Raw genomic sequence first — 13,513 nt, forward strand, 5'->3', positions numbered from 1 at the left:
AGGGCCTGGGTGTGAATCAGTACACTCACTTATAAGAAAGATCATCCTTCTCTGAGGCCAACATACACCAGACCAACCTTGTAATGGCATTAGCTCACTTTATCCCTGTGCAGGTCCCAGAGGTGGATATTTTACTGACGAAGAAACAGGCTCAGAGAGGCTAAGTGACTTGCCCAAGATCACAGAGCCAGTAAGTGGTAGAAGGAGGATCTGAATCCAGGCCTGCCTGACGTTGCAGCCCACATTCTTCTGGTATGCCATGTCAGGAAGAGGAGATGAAGGGCAAGAGGGGGCAGAGGCAGAGATAGATAAAAGTGCAGGGAGCAATACACACAAACACACCCATGAGGACAAAGTAAACAAGAAGAGGGGTGAGGGGACCAGGAGACAGGTCCCCTGTGCTTGACCACCCAACCCCCTCCAGGCTGGTCCTAGGTCTGACCTTGGGGATCCCCCGCTACTGTACAAAGAGGGTGGTACAGACCCCTGAACTGCTACTTTCTCTCCTGACCCAGCTGTTTGGGACACACTCCAGTTCTTAAAACCTGGGGAAGGTCTGGCTGCATCCCATCCCCAGGATATGAGGGTTTGCTGGCCCTGTTCCCCACCCTGCCCTAGACCAACAGCCCAGAGGTACGGAAAGGCAGGGCCGGGCCGGACCAGAACAGGCGGCCCGCTTCTGCCAGGGCAGCGGAAACCTTCTCCCAACCAGTCAGGGGCAGTGGGCAAGGCCGACCTCAAGGTGACCAGAGTGACTGTGCCAGTTGAAGCTCCTGGGGCGTGGAGGACAAGTATGCACATTACACATCCACGTGTGTGTGCGTGAGTGTGTTCCAGTAAAGGAGGCAGGTGGGGTGCAAGGCCTGAGGGGCACTATCAGGAACAAAAACGCATTTTCTACAACAATCACATATAACTTGTTGACTAACAATTTTTTTTTTTTTTTTGCGGTACGCGGGCCCCTCACTGTTGCGGCCTCTCCCATTGCGGAGCATAGGCTCCAGACGCGCAGGCTCAGCGGCCATGGCTCACGGGCCCAGCCGCTCCGCGGCATGTGGGATCTTCCCAGACCAGGGCACGAACCCGTGTCCCCTGCATCGGCAGGCCAACTCTCAACCACAGCGCCACCAGGGAAGCCCTAACAATTTTTTTAGAGGTAAAAAATAAAACCCATCAAGCCAAAAATATCTCCCAATAGATCGGCCTTCAGAAACTGACATGTCCAGCTCCTCTTTGTACAGAGCGCAGGGGAACTGAGGACCGGGTCCTGCAATGAGGGTCCCCTGGCCCCCAGATAGGGCCGGGTCCCCTCCAACCTAGTCCTTCCCTGACATTTGATTCTGCCTCACAGGCCACAGGGTGATGCCTGCTGGACAGAGGAGCAAAGCAGGGCCCGAGAAGAGAGGCCTTGGGCAGGCTCTTGGGGAGAGTGTGAGAATGTAGAGGGGGGCTCCCTCACAAAGTCTGCCCAGGGAACAAGAGGAGGCAGGCTGAGGTCAAGCAAAGCAGGGGTGAGTAGGACGAGCTGAGGCCCCTAGTGGGTCTAGGGTCTGGCTCCCTTGAACAGACCCCTGAAGAGAGGGGGATACACCCCTCCCATGCAACCCTCCCCACACACACCCGCCCAGCCTGGGGCAGCCCCTGCCACCTGCCCACGGAAGGCCACCACCCGCTGCCGGTCAAGGCTGGTGGTGGCGGCAAAGCAAAGTGGGGCAGTGTCGGCCTAGGCCCTCTAGGGACACAGACCCTGCCTGGGGGGAGCTCAAGGTCCGGCCCACATCAGTCTTGAGGGATGAACGGAAGAAGGAGGACACAGGAGGCCCAGGCAGTGGGAGGGAAGGAGAGTGAGAGGCAGTGTGATTGCAGGAGGGAGCAGGGCTGGCCCTGGCAGGGTTGCAACAGGGCAAGGGGGCTGGGCGTGGCAGAAGCTGCCGGGCAGGGCAGGCAGGCGGGTAGCAGCTCAGCTGGGAGACTGGCTTCCCCAGATGGCCTTCCCAGACAGAAGCAAGTTAAGGAGGCCACAGGTGTTTCACAACCCAGGAAATGGGCTCAGCAAGAGCAGGAGGTGGGGGAGGGGAAGGGCTAGCAAGACCCCTCCAAGGCCCTTCCCCCAGGGCCTGTGCCCTAGCCCCCATGTCCTGGGAGAGGGACCAGCCATGGTCTCAGGTCATGGCCAAGTCCCACAGCAGGGGATGCTCCCCACCCCTGCTCTCCCCCAGGACTAGCACCTTATCCCCCAGCCAGACTCCTTCTCAGCCCCTCCCTCGCCCCACACAGACCACCCACTGCCATGGACTCTCCTCCCCTTGCCCAGTGACCTCCCCTACTACCTGTCACCACTCCCGGTCTTTCCCCAATCCATTCTTCTCACAGCTCAGAACCTCCTGGACTCCCACTGCCCTTGGAGAAGGCCCCAACCTCAGCCTGGCCCTGGCCTCCCCGCCACCTCAAATCTCACCCCTGGCTACTCTGTGAACACATGCCTCACTTTCCACCTTTTGCACAGGCTGCTCCCTCAGCCAGAATGTCTCCCTGAATTCCTCCATATCCTTACAGATTGCTCTGAAGTCCAGCCCTTCCTTCCCCACTTGCCAGGAAGCCAGCTGCTCCTCTGTCTCACGTGCCCCAGCAGGTCCCCTGTGCATGTGTCTGGGATCACACTCAGCAGAGGACCTGGGTGTCTGCCTGTAGCTCAGCCTTGTCAGCTCTGGCCACACATCTGACCGGCCTGGGGACATTCAAAACCTCCACTGCCGGCTGACCCGGCCCACTGATGGGAATCAGAGGTGAGGCCTGGGCAGCACAACTGAACGTTTTGCAACTGTCCTTCCCTCAGAACCAGTGAAACACCTGGCTTTTCCCTCAGGAAAACCCATGCCTGTGGCGACAAGATTCTGCACATGATAGGGTGGGGACTGTAGGTCTCGAAGGCCTAGCCTGGTCCCAGGTGACCCCCAGCCAGCGGGCGTCACAGTGACAAGACACACCAGGCCCATGGAACTCACAGCCCCACCGGGGACAGCCACATAAGTGTGTAATTACAGAGAAGATGACTGCTGCTCAGGCAGTGAGAAGGCCTGGGGTAGAATGGGGGCCGGAGGGGCCTGTCAGCCGGGGCGGGGTGGTTTGCCTTAGGAAGGGCTTCAATCTGAGAGATGCTCACGGTGCCATGAGCCCATCTGGCCAGAGGGTCTGGAAGGGTAACGGGGACAGGTCTTGGGACCCTGGCTGTCACTGGCTCACACTCACCCCTGCCCGTGTCGGGTGTAGGACCTGTGTGGGGCACAGTCCACAGCAGGCACAGGCCTGAGCCACTCAGCTGGCCCTAGGACTGGGGAAGCCCTGGGCTCAGCCAGAGGGAGGGCTCCAGGTACCCCTGAGGGGGGAACAAAAGTCCCTTCATGGCAAGACTGAGGACAAGGGGGCTCTGTGAGGAGCCAGGGTAGGGGGTATGTCAGGGCCTTTCCCAGAATAACCACACCTGTGTGCCCACACGGGTACACCCACCAAACCAAACACAGTTACACGTGGGGAGCCCTGACTGCAGTTGGACATACACACACAGCTGTAACCACAGGCACATACACAATCCTATGACAACTCAGTAACGTACACACCGAGAACGACACCCCTGCTCCCCGGCTCTCACATGTTGACAGACATCCAAGCCCACGCAGATCACACAGGACATTCATACCCTCACGCATTCACCAGCACAGAGAGATCTGTGTGCACACAGGGAGCCGCGAGCACACAGGCACACCGCCACTCCAGGCTGGCAGAGATCAACTCACAAGCCTGGAAGAACCCACACATGCCTGACTACAGTCTGCCACCAGAAAGTCTAAATGTAGCTTTTTCTCCTGCAGCCCGTGGGGCACAACAATTGGGGACAGGGGAGGGAAGGGCAGCAGGACATCAGGCAGGCTGGGCCTCCCCACTGAGGGAGGTGGAGAAAGTCCCTCCTGGCCTGGGGCAAAGTCCAAAGTGTACAAGGGAAGGAGTGGGCTGGTCAGGCTCATCGCTGGGTGGCCTCCCACTGCCTGAGGGGAAGTCAGTGGAGGTTGGGGACGAGGCTGGGGGCCACAGGTGCAGTCACAGGCCTGGTGCACAGGAGGAGGGGCGGGTGCACCCATGCAAGTAGAGCAGCCATGCGGGCACCCCACACAGCACCTCCACGGAGCTCCAGACTCACTGGGCAGAACCTGACAAAGAGAGGGCGGGTAATTCACCCAAAGCCACAAAGCCAACGGGGCAGACCCCAGGGTGGCGGAGAGGGACTCTCCGGTCCTAGCCCCAGAACTGCCCGTCTGGCCTCCCGCGGGACAGGGCACTGCTTGACAGAGGGCACGGCTCCTCCACCAGCCCCCACAGAGATGGGCCCGCAGTCCACTCCTCAGCCCCTCTCTGTGCACCTCCTTCTAGAGTCCCTGTGATTTTCCTGATTGTTGACAACAGCCTTTGTGTTTGAGAGACGGTGAGATGGCCATCTAAGGCTTTTGCCATCCATGCCCACAAGGTGAGTAGGGCCTAGATGATGCCTTCCCACTTTAGGGATCAGGAGAAAGCTGGAGAGAGGCAGGACCATGGTGTGCCATCTCACGGCGGGCAGTGAACACAGGAACTGGAGAGCAGGGGCTGGTTGTGGGCTGGACAGGTCTAGTTCAATGGGGTCTACCCTGGGTGCCCTGCGACCTTGGCCAAGGCCCTCTGGCGTCATCTGTGAAAGGGATGATCTTGCCCTGCCCAGGAGGTGGTGCTGAGTGTAGGAGCTGTACCGTCATCCTTATCAGTGCTGTCATCCTCACGCTGGGCCCTCTCCCCACCTGCCCCACCGCCCATTCCCAGCTGTCTGATAGCCACAGGGGCCTCCAAACTTCCTTGGATCAGTGGGTAAAGGGGCTCTCTCAAGCCACCCAGCCCTGTGGTGCCCTGCTCTGGTCTGTTGCTCTGGAAAGAGACCAGGCTGGGCAAAGACAGCTGAGTCCACTGGCAGACACCTGGCCAGCTACTGTCTCTCTCAGGACCTCAGTCTCCCTACGTTGACAATGGAGACCTCTCAGCTTCCTCCAGCTCTGATGAACGACCCCACAGTTCTCCTCCTACCTCCTCCCAGCCCCAGCCCACAGCAAGCGGACACCTGCTCCAGCCTCAGGCCTTGGTGACTGGCTACTCCACTGTGCCTGTTTACCCAACACAGCCATAGACATAATCCAAAGCTTCTGGGGCTGTTGTGAAAACAGCAGCTCAGCCACCACAAGCCTGCCCTCCTGGGCACCCTGGCAGGGACCTTCAAGGGACAGCCACCCCAGCCCTGTACCCAGGGCCTCTCAAACTTCCCCACCAAAGGCCTGCTGAACCCTCTCCTCCCTAGTCCGGGCTTTACGTGCTACCTCTCGACTCTCAGGTTTCACTTTCAGCCCAGACCCTCCTGAACTCCAGGATCCCCAACCTCACCAAGCTCTGTAGGTGCTCAAACACATCCAAATGAGGCCTACTGATGTTCTCCACGCAAGTGCCCCTGTTCTCCTAGCAGCGCCAGCACTCAGGCCAGACACCCGGCGGTCGTTTCCACCTTCCCCTTCTTCCCAGCACAGCAAGGCTATCACTTCTGCCTCCTGTCCATCCCGAAGTCCTCTCTTTTCTCCATCACCACCCTATCCAGACACCATCGCCTTCTGCAGGCCTGCACCAGCCTGATCACTACCCTCCATCCTCTCCTCTGGCCCCCATGGTCCCTCTGCCCCAGTGACTAGGCAGGTCTTTTAAGACAGTAAAGCAAGTCTTGTCACCCCCTGCTCAAGTCCCCAGTGTTTCCCATTTCCCTTCTGATGAGCCCAGACCGCTCTCCCCGGCCTCCTGGCCATACCCCGCCCTGCTCCTGGGCCCCAACCCCAGCGACCACTTCTGGTTCCCTAAACAGCCACGTTCCTTTCTGCTCACGAGCCTCTGAGCTCGCTGTTCCATCTTCCTGCTCCTCCCAAAACACACACTGGCTCTTTCTCATCATTCAGGTCTCAGATGGACACTCCCTGATCTGCCCATTTCACAGGTGAGGTGACTGAGGCTCAAAGTAGTCCAGTCCCTGGCTTGAGTACACAGCCAGGAAATATCAAGCAAGGATTTGAAGCCAGATCTGTCTGACGCCTGCAGAGGTCTTGCTCCTAAACCTTCGATGCCCTCGCTCACACTCCTAGCCGAGGCCCCTGCCCATCTCCAGCCCTCCAGGCTCCTGGCCCCCGCCTACCACACCGCCAGCATTACCATTCAACACCCAAGAACCCCAGCCCCTTGGCCCTGGATAGCAAAAGCCAAAGCTCAGCCCAACCCTCACTGGGCTGACCTTCTGTGTGTCCCTGGGACAGGCAGGTCCCTGCCACCAGCTGCTGCATGGCAAGGATGTATGTATGGATGTGTGTAAGGGGACTTCCAGCTCTCCCCACTCCTCCAGCCTCCATCAGCCCCACACGTCCGCCCCCTTCCCCAGTCCAAAGGCCAACTCCAAGGGTCCGAAGGGCAGGCAGGCTGGCGGGAGGGCTCACCAGCTACGCCCTCACCGCCAGCCTCAGCTTTTCCAAGCCTCATGTCCCACAAGGGGCCAGGGCAGGGGAGAGGCTTTAGGGAGGCCAGAGAGGGCAGCAGGCAGCTGCGGCCTGCCTTTCCCTTCCCTGCATCTGTTTGTCAGGAGATCTATTTTTCTCCCTTTGAAAGGGAGTGAGGGGGAGAAGAGCTGAGTGGGCACAGCTGTTCCACCCTGGAGTTCTCCTCTGAGAACGCAGAACTTATTGAAAACAACAGAACTGTCCCCACCCTGCAGCATTGCTGCTGGAGGCAGAGTCAAGACCCGGCTTCTCAGCCGCAGCCACTTGGCCCCGTGACACTGGGCCCATGCCCAGGCCATCAGATGATAATAATCCCATCATCAGTACCACCTGCTGTTCTTCGAACAGTTACCATGAACCGGGTGCTGAGTGCTTTATACAGCTAGTTTCTACTTCTTACACACGAACAGCATGCCAGGCACGGTCCTGTCTACTTTGCATACATCATCTGTTGTTTCCAGCACAACCTGGTAAAGGTGGATGCTGTCATGGTCTCAGGTGTCAGAGGGGGACACTGAGGCACATGGTGTCAAAGCCACTTGCCCAGGTCCGTTCATACAGCTGCTTAGAGCTGCCTAATCCCAGAGATGCAGCCCAGCTGATGTCACTCACACACAAGGGGCCATCCCTGCCTGAGCTAATGCTCTGAGCCTCAGCTTACAGCTTGGAGGAAAAGAGGAGCTGGGGTCATGGAGGCTGCAGGGGACTCCGTGGCCTCTGCACCCCCAGCCCACTCCTTGAGTTTCTGTCCAGGCCTGGAAAGCCTGGCCGGTTGACCTATTCCACTGGCCAGACACTGCTCCTCTCGGAGGCAAGACTGGGGTGGAGCAAGCCACAGATGGAGAGCTGGTCAGTCCCACTCTAAAACCACTTCCTGGGCAGCCCAGAGGAAGTGAGCCTCCGGAAACACCTCGGACGGTCTCTCCTTGGGCCCAGGCCTTGGAAAGTGCACAGACTGCCCCAGGAGAAGTCCCCTGCCTGCCTCCCAGTCCCCAGGGCCCAGCAACTCCACGTGTACCAGACATGGACACTGCAGGGAACAGAGGAGCTGACAGGATCCCCCATCCGCCTGTGAGCACCTTGGCCCTGTGACCACAGGCAGCCCACTTCCTCCTCTGTGGCAGCAGCCACAAATGGTGCCAGCACAGCTGACATGGCTCCTCCCCTACATTTATCCCCCCTCCCCCCAGTGCCAAGCCCTGGTCAGCCTGGGGGCCTAGCCCAGGCAGGCAGGATAGCTGGTGAATGCCTGGGAAGAGCTCACCTCCCACTGTGGCCCTGTCCCCTGGAGTGCCTGTGGTCACACAGCCACACCTCAAACCTCACCCTCAGTGCCAGATGCAAGCTGAGCTGTGACCCTGACCAAGGACCGCCCCCCCTTCCTGACCCAGAATGGGCACAGTGTGGTATGTGTGGGCAGGCGTCTGAGTGCACGGATGACTGGGTGAGCCTCTGTGTGCGTGTTTGAGCGTGCCTGCGGGTGAGTCCATGTGAACACGTGTGTACGTGTGTGCGCATGTGTGCTACGTGTGCAGGCACTCATGCGTCTGCGGGTATGGGTGCCGAATGCGGCTCAGCTTGTCTCCCTGTGTGTGTTTGTATGTCTATGCCAGCGAGGTAGGTGAAGTTTGAGAGTAGAAAGTGGGCTGGCTTTAAGGCTAATTAATTGAACTTAGGGAATGAGGCTCAGTGGTGGGCGGGAATGGCCCCCTGATCTCACACAGCAGAGTCCCCCAGCCAGCCAAGGACACATCACCTCCTCCTCACCAGGTTTGCAGGGAGGCTGAATAAACAGAAGACCCAGCGTAGACCCTGCCCTTGTTCAGCCCCTCCAGGAAGTGAGGGCCCTGACCTCTTGCCCTCCCCTCAAGGGGGAGCCCGGCCCCCACCATCTATTCACCCCTGAGACCTGTAGGTGCCTGGCAGCCAGTAGGGGTGGGAGTGAGGGGTTCATCTGGGAGGACTCCTGGGGGAAGAACACCTTGGCCACTCTGAGCACCCTCCAGTGCCCCCCAGAATCCTGTTCACTGGACTTCAGACACTCAGTGGGTAACTCACACTTGCCCCTGTAATGTGGGCTGAAGGAGGCAAGTCTGGCGCCAAAGGAGGGAAGTTTTAGCTTTATAAGGGGCCTGAGAGAGAGCAGCCTTTCCCAGTATTCCTTAGAGACTCCCAGCTCACCCTGAATCTGGGGGCTGGCGATGGGGATTTAGAGCCTCTCCTCTGGCCCCAGAGAGGCTGTGGAAATGGGGGAACTGGGGTGTGGAAGAGAGCTGTGCCAGGAGCTGGGAGACCTCGTTCCATTCCAGCTCAGTGTCCAACCCCTACAGGGCCCAGGGCAAACCTCAGTTTCCCTTCGTGATGACAAGGACAGCCTGAGGCAGAGAAAGGGGCCAAGGAAAAGCTGATACATCTACTCTCACCCTGGCTCAGACACCACCTCCTCTCGGCACCAAACCACTGGTGGGCCCCAGGCCTCTGAGCTCCAAGGCCAAAGCCTTCCCTGGGCCCGAAGCCAGTTCTAGGCAGGGAGCTCTCAGGGGCAGGGCCAATTGCTACCTGCTCTGGGTGCCCAGCCCCATACCCAGACCATGGGCATGTTGTATGTTCCCTCACTCCAGTCCCAGGGCAGAAGGGGAGGAGCCCAAAGAGGGTGGTCATCCCTGTACACTGTGCATCTGCCTAAGAGGACCCCATCTTACCTGGGGCTCCCGGCTCCCCTTTGTCCGTAGTCCTGGCTCCCGCTGCCACCACTGCCACACAACCACCACCAGAAGTAGGCCCACCGCCCTCACCTGGGCCAGTTCCTGGCAGACCTGCAGGAACAAGAGAAAACAGATGAGCTGGGAGGCGCCACCAAACAGGCTCGTCCCATCGGTCAGCCCCAGCGTGGCTGACAGAGGCCCAGCTCAGCCTCGTCTGGTTCTGAGACCTTGGTCTCTGTGGACGTGGCTTTCTCTTCTATGAAATGAGGTATTGGGCTTGACTTTTCCAGGGCACTGGCTATGTGTCCACTCCATGCTTGGAGTCAGAACACTATGTCTCAGCCCTTGGAGCATTCCCAGACTACAGATACAACAAGAAAGCTGTTACTAATCCTCCTGTCTTCAAGAGTCTGCCCTGTGGGCTTGGAGACCTAGGGTGCAATCAGGTACCACCGCTTTGTGGCCTGGGGCAATTCCTCTGAGCCTCAGTTTGTCTCATCTTTAAAGTGGGGGGACTACATCTCCCCAGATGGTACTGAGGCTCCAATGATGTGGTGTGCCAGCTGCTGTGCTGAACTCACACTGGGAGTGCCAAATGAATAGTGACACTTTTTTATTCTTTGTTTTGCACCTTCTAGTTCAGGTGATTCTCACATTACTGTTGTGCCCATTATACAGCTGAAAAAATGGAAGCCCAGAGAGATCCTAGAAGGAAGGAACAACAAAGGCAACAAGGTGCCCTGGGTCTCCTGGCTGAAAGGCCTGAGCACTTTCTCTGCAGGCCAGGCCTCCACAAAAGTTTCTCCTCCCCAGATGTGAGCCGCTCCTCCAGCTGAAGACCCCCATCATCACTCCCTCGGGGCTGAGGCATCCTCGAGCTTTATCTTTTTGTCTGTGCTTTAAGTTATTTCTAATTTTAAACTCCAATTAGCTGTGCTAGCTAAACGGTGTCAGTGGCCTGCGGTCACAGCTTCGAATCACCCCCACCACTCTCTCCCCATCACTGCTCCTGAGACTGGTAGGGGGTATCATGTGGGCTCAACAGGGCTGGATGCAGGTGGGGTCTCTGTCAGCCATCTTCCCTCCACAAGCAGTCTGGTCAAGTGGATGGGAGGGGGCAAAAGATACATCACGGGCAGGAAATTGGGTTGGGACTATCTGGGCTTTTATTAGCTCCAGCTCCCAGGAGAATGGGGACCATACAGTTTGCGGGGAGGTGAGTGGTCACCAAACAAGACTTAGCATGTGCTGAGCTTTCACTATGGACCAAGGCTGTGCTAAAGGACCTCTGACACAGGACTTCTGGTCCTCACAACTTTCTCCACCCTGCAAATAAGGAAACTGCCTCAGAGAGGCCTAGTTCCCAGCTCTTGCTCTTAAAAGGCACAGTGTGTATTTGAGCCCAAATCTTTCCTGGGTCCAGAGCTCTTGGTCTTAGTCACAACACTGTGACCTCAGGTGTCTGTGAACTTGGGAGAGTGGAGGAAGGTGAGAGATGGATGCTTTCCCCGTCTCCCCAGGAGCCAGGGCTGGGCCTGCGTGTATCATGTGCACATCCACACTCTCACAGCCTGCCACATGCATACACATATACACACACACACCAGGGCTCTCACCTTCCCTCCCAGCACTGCCACCCCAGGGCACAGGCAACACACACCTCGTGGCATCCCCTCCTGCTACTGACACCCACGCCCAAGCACTCTCGGTTCCCCACAATCACAATGACTCCCCAAGCACACATCCTCACAGTTTCATACAGTCAGACTGTGAGTCTCCCACCAGTCATACGCTCAGCCTCAGCCCCAGCCAAACTCCTGTCACACGCCAGAGCCCTCATACCACCCTATAGCCAGGTACAGCTGTCCAAACACCTCCACATCACACACACCCGCACAACTGCCTTCTATCGGCCTGCCCACCACGTCCCAGCTCAGTCCACGGCAGGAACGAGGAAACCCAAGGGACCAGTCCCCTCCCTCAGCGACTAGGTCAGTCTGGTCACAGCCTGGTCACAGCGGCTCAGTGGCAGAGAATAAGAACATGTAAGTGCACACACATACACACACTTATACAGACACACTCACACATGAGCCTGGTGGACTGACACTAACACTGCAGGCTGTATGTACTCATGACCACCAAAACCTACCCAGTGTACAAACAAGACCCTCCAGGCACATGGGGACACACATCCCAACACACAGAGGGGAGTCTGGTGACAAAGAACATAGTACACACATAGCTGCGGAGGGCACACAGAGCCTCAGGGCACTCAAAGAGGTATATACACATACACACAGGCAAGTCACACATGTTTAAAAGGACACAGAGGGTCAAGTCCCAGACCCGGTGACAAAGAACACACAAGGAGACACAGATACACAACATACCTACATGACAGATACGGACAACTCAGCAGAAGACAGGGTCCACGCACATAGGGTACGGGCCAGAGGAGAAAGGAACGTCGCTTCACTCACACCAAATCCTTCTGACCCGGTTCTGGTGGGGTTCTCAGTGGGGCTCTCCCCTCCCCGACAAGGACGAATGGAGGAGTTGGGGAAGTGCGGCAGTTATGACGGTGCCCACCTCCTGCCTCTTCACCCTTTCCCTCCTCCGCCTCCTCCCCTCTCCCGGCTGGGCCCCCAAAGGGGTGGCATCTGGACTGGGAAGGGGCCACTGGAAAAGGGGGCTGGGGGGCGTAGGGGTGGGAGGGGAAGGGCAGGGGATAGTGTAGCATGGAGCCACGCCCAGCCCGGAGACAGACGGGGAGAAACACACAGAGACTGAAAGAAGAGAACGAGAGAGGAGGAGGCGCCGCGCCGGCTGGGCCGGGCAGGGTCCCAGCGGCGGGAGGCGAGGCCCAGCGGGCGGCCTGGCCTCAGCCCCGCGGTAGAAAAGATGAGGCGGCGGACAGGCAGGGGGCGGCGAGCGTGGCCGGGGGCGCCCCTCGCGGAGGACAGGATCTAGGGGGTGGCGGGAGGTGGACTGAGGGTGGGGTGATGGGGCGCAAGGGCAGCCGGATGGGTACTAGGAAGAGGCGGACGGGGGAACACTGAGGGGGTGGGGACGGATGGACGGACAGAGGGCCCCAGTAATTCGGAAGGGACGGTGGACCCTCGGAGGCGCGGGTAGAGAGGGCCCGGGAGCAGACGGACAAGAGCCCCTCAGCCCTTACCGCTGGAGAGAGGGCCAGACAGACGGACGGGGGCACGGAGACACCGGCGGGTCTCGGAGCGCGGCGGGACTTTCGCCGGCCGCGGCTCAGTTTCGGAAACGGGAACCGGAGCGGGGAGGGAAAGGGAGGGACGGTTCGCCCTCGGGGCAGCCCGATCCCACGTCCGGGCCCGGCCCTCACTCACCTCCGGGCTCGGGCCAGGCGCCAGGGGTCGCGGTGGCTAGAGTCTGGCTCTCGGCGCGGCTCCCGGGCGCGCGCGCGGATGGGGGTTCGGTGCGCACCCGACCCGGACGGGCCTGGTGGCCGGTGAGGTACCACCCGGGCCTCGGCGCGGCGGGCGAACGCCGGGGGTCGCTCAAGTGATCCCGGGTCCGCAGCCTCTAGCTCCCGCGCAGCGGCACACGGAAGTGCGAGGGGGCGAGGCGGCGCGGAGCGACCTCACCCAGGTGCCGGCCCCGGCCGCGGCCCCGCCCTGGGCCCGCCCCCACGAGGGCCCGCCTCCACCCGCGGCCCCCGGGGGTCTAGCGGCTAGGCTTTCCCTGGCCCGCCACTCAGTGTCTGGGCCTCTCCGCCCGCCCCGGCACCCCTCGCCCCCGCCCGCCATTAGGGCACTACCAGCCCTCAGAAGGGGCCTCATTTTACGGAGGACGCTGAGGCCGGGGGGTTGGGGTGGGGGGCGATCTCCCCGCCCCACGCCCCGCACAGCGAGCCGGAGAGGCGCCGGAGGGGGTTCCCCAGCTCCCAGCGCCCGCGCCCGGGACTCCCGCCCCGCCAGCTGGCCCGCCTCGCCGGGCCCTCGCTCTTTCTCTTCCTGTTGGCTGGAGTGCGGACGCGGCCGGGCTCCGTGCCCGCCGCCAGGCCGGCTAGTCCCGGCCCTGCCCCCGGAGACGAGTGGGAAGACTCCAGGGAGGGAGGCTCTAGATGGTCCACCACTGCTGGTCAAGTGATTCTGGGAGCAGTCCCTACCCCGATCCACCAGTATTCCTCCCTCCTGCCCCTGCTTTTCAGAGTTCCCCATCGCCTCT

The 13,513-nt window shown here is 59.7% G+C and overlaps 1 protein-coding gene across 6 annotated transcripts in view; it reads right to left on the bottom strand.

Annotated features, from left to right (window-relative positions):
* Positions 1-12,946, bottom strand: part of PRKCD (protein kinase C delta) — a 32,199-nt gene extending 19,253 nt beyond the window's left edge. For 3 of the 6 annotated variants that reach the window (XM_070046627.1, XM_030867429.3, XM_030867428.3), the window contains exons 1-2: positions 12,673-12,946; positions 9,305-9,418 (exon numbers count right to left, since the gene is read on the bottom strand). The gene's annotated coding sequence lies outside the window, so the exon portion shown is untranslated. Of the gene's footprint in view, positions 1-9,304; positions 9,419-11,700; positions 11,891-12,488; positions 12,508-12,672 lie in introns of those variants that run through there. The other 3 variants (XM_060308243.2, XM_060308241.2, XM_060308242.2) reach the window with 3 other exon arrangements.
* Positions 12,947-13,513: the final 567 nt, after the last annotated feature.

This window comes from Globicephala melas, chromosome 11 (assembly GCF_963455315.2).
Source record: "Globicephala melas chromosome 11, mGloMel1.2, whole genome shotgun sequence".
NCBI classification, from domain to species: domain Eukaryota; kingdom Metazoa; phylum Chordata; class Mammalia; order Artiodactyla; family Delphinidae; genus Globicephala; species Globicephala melas.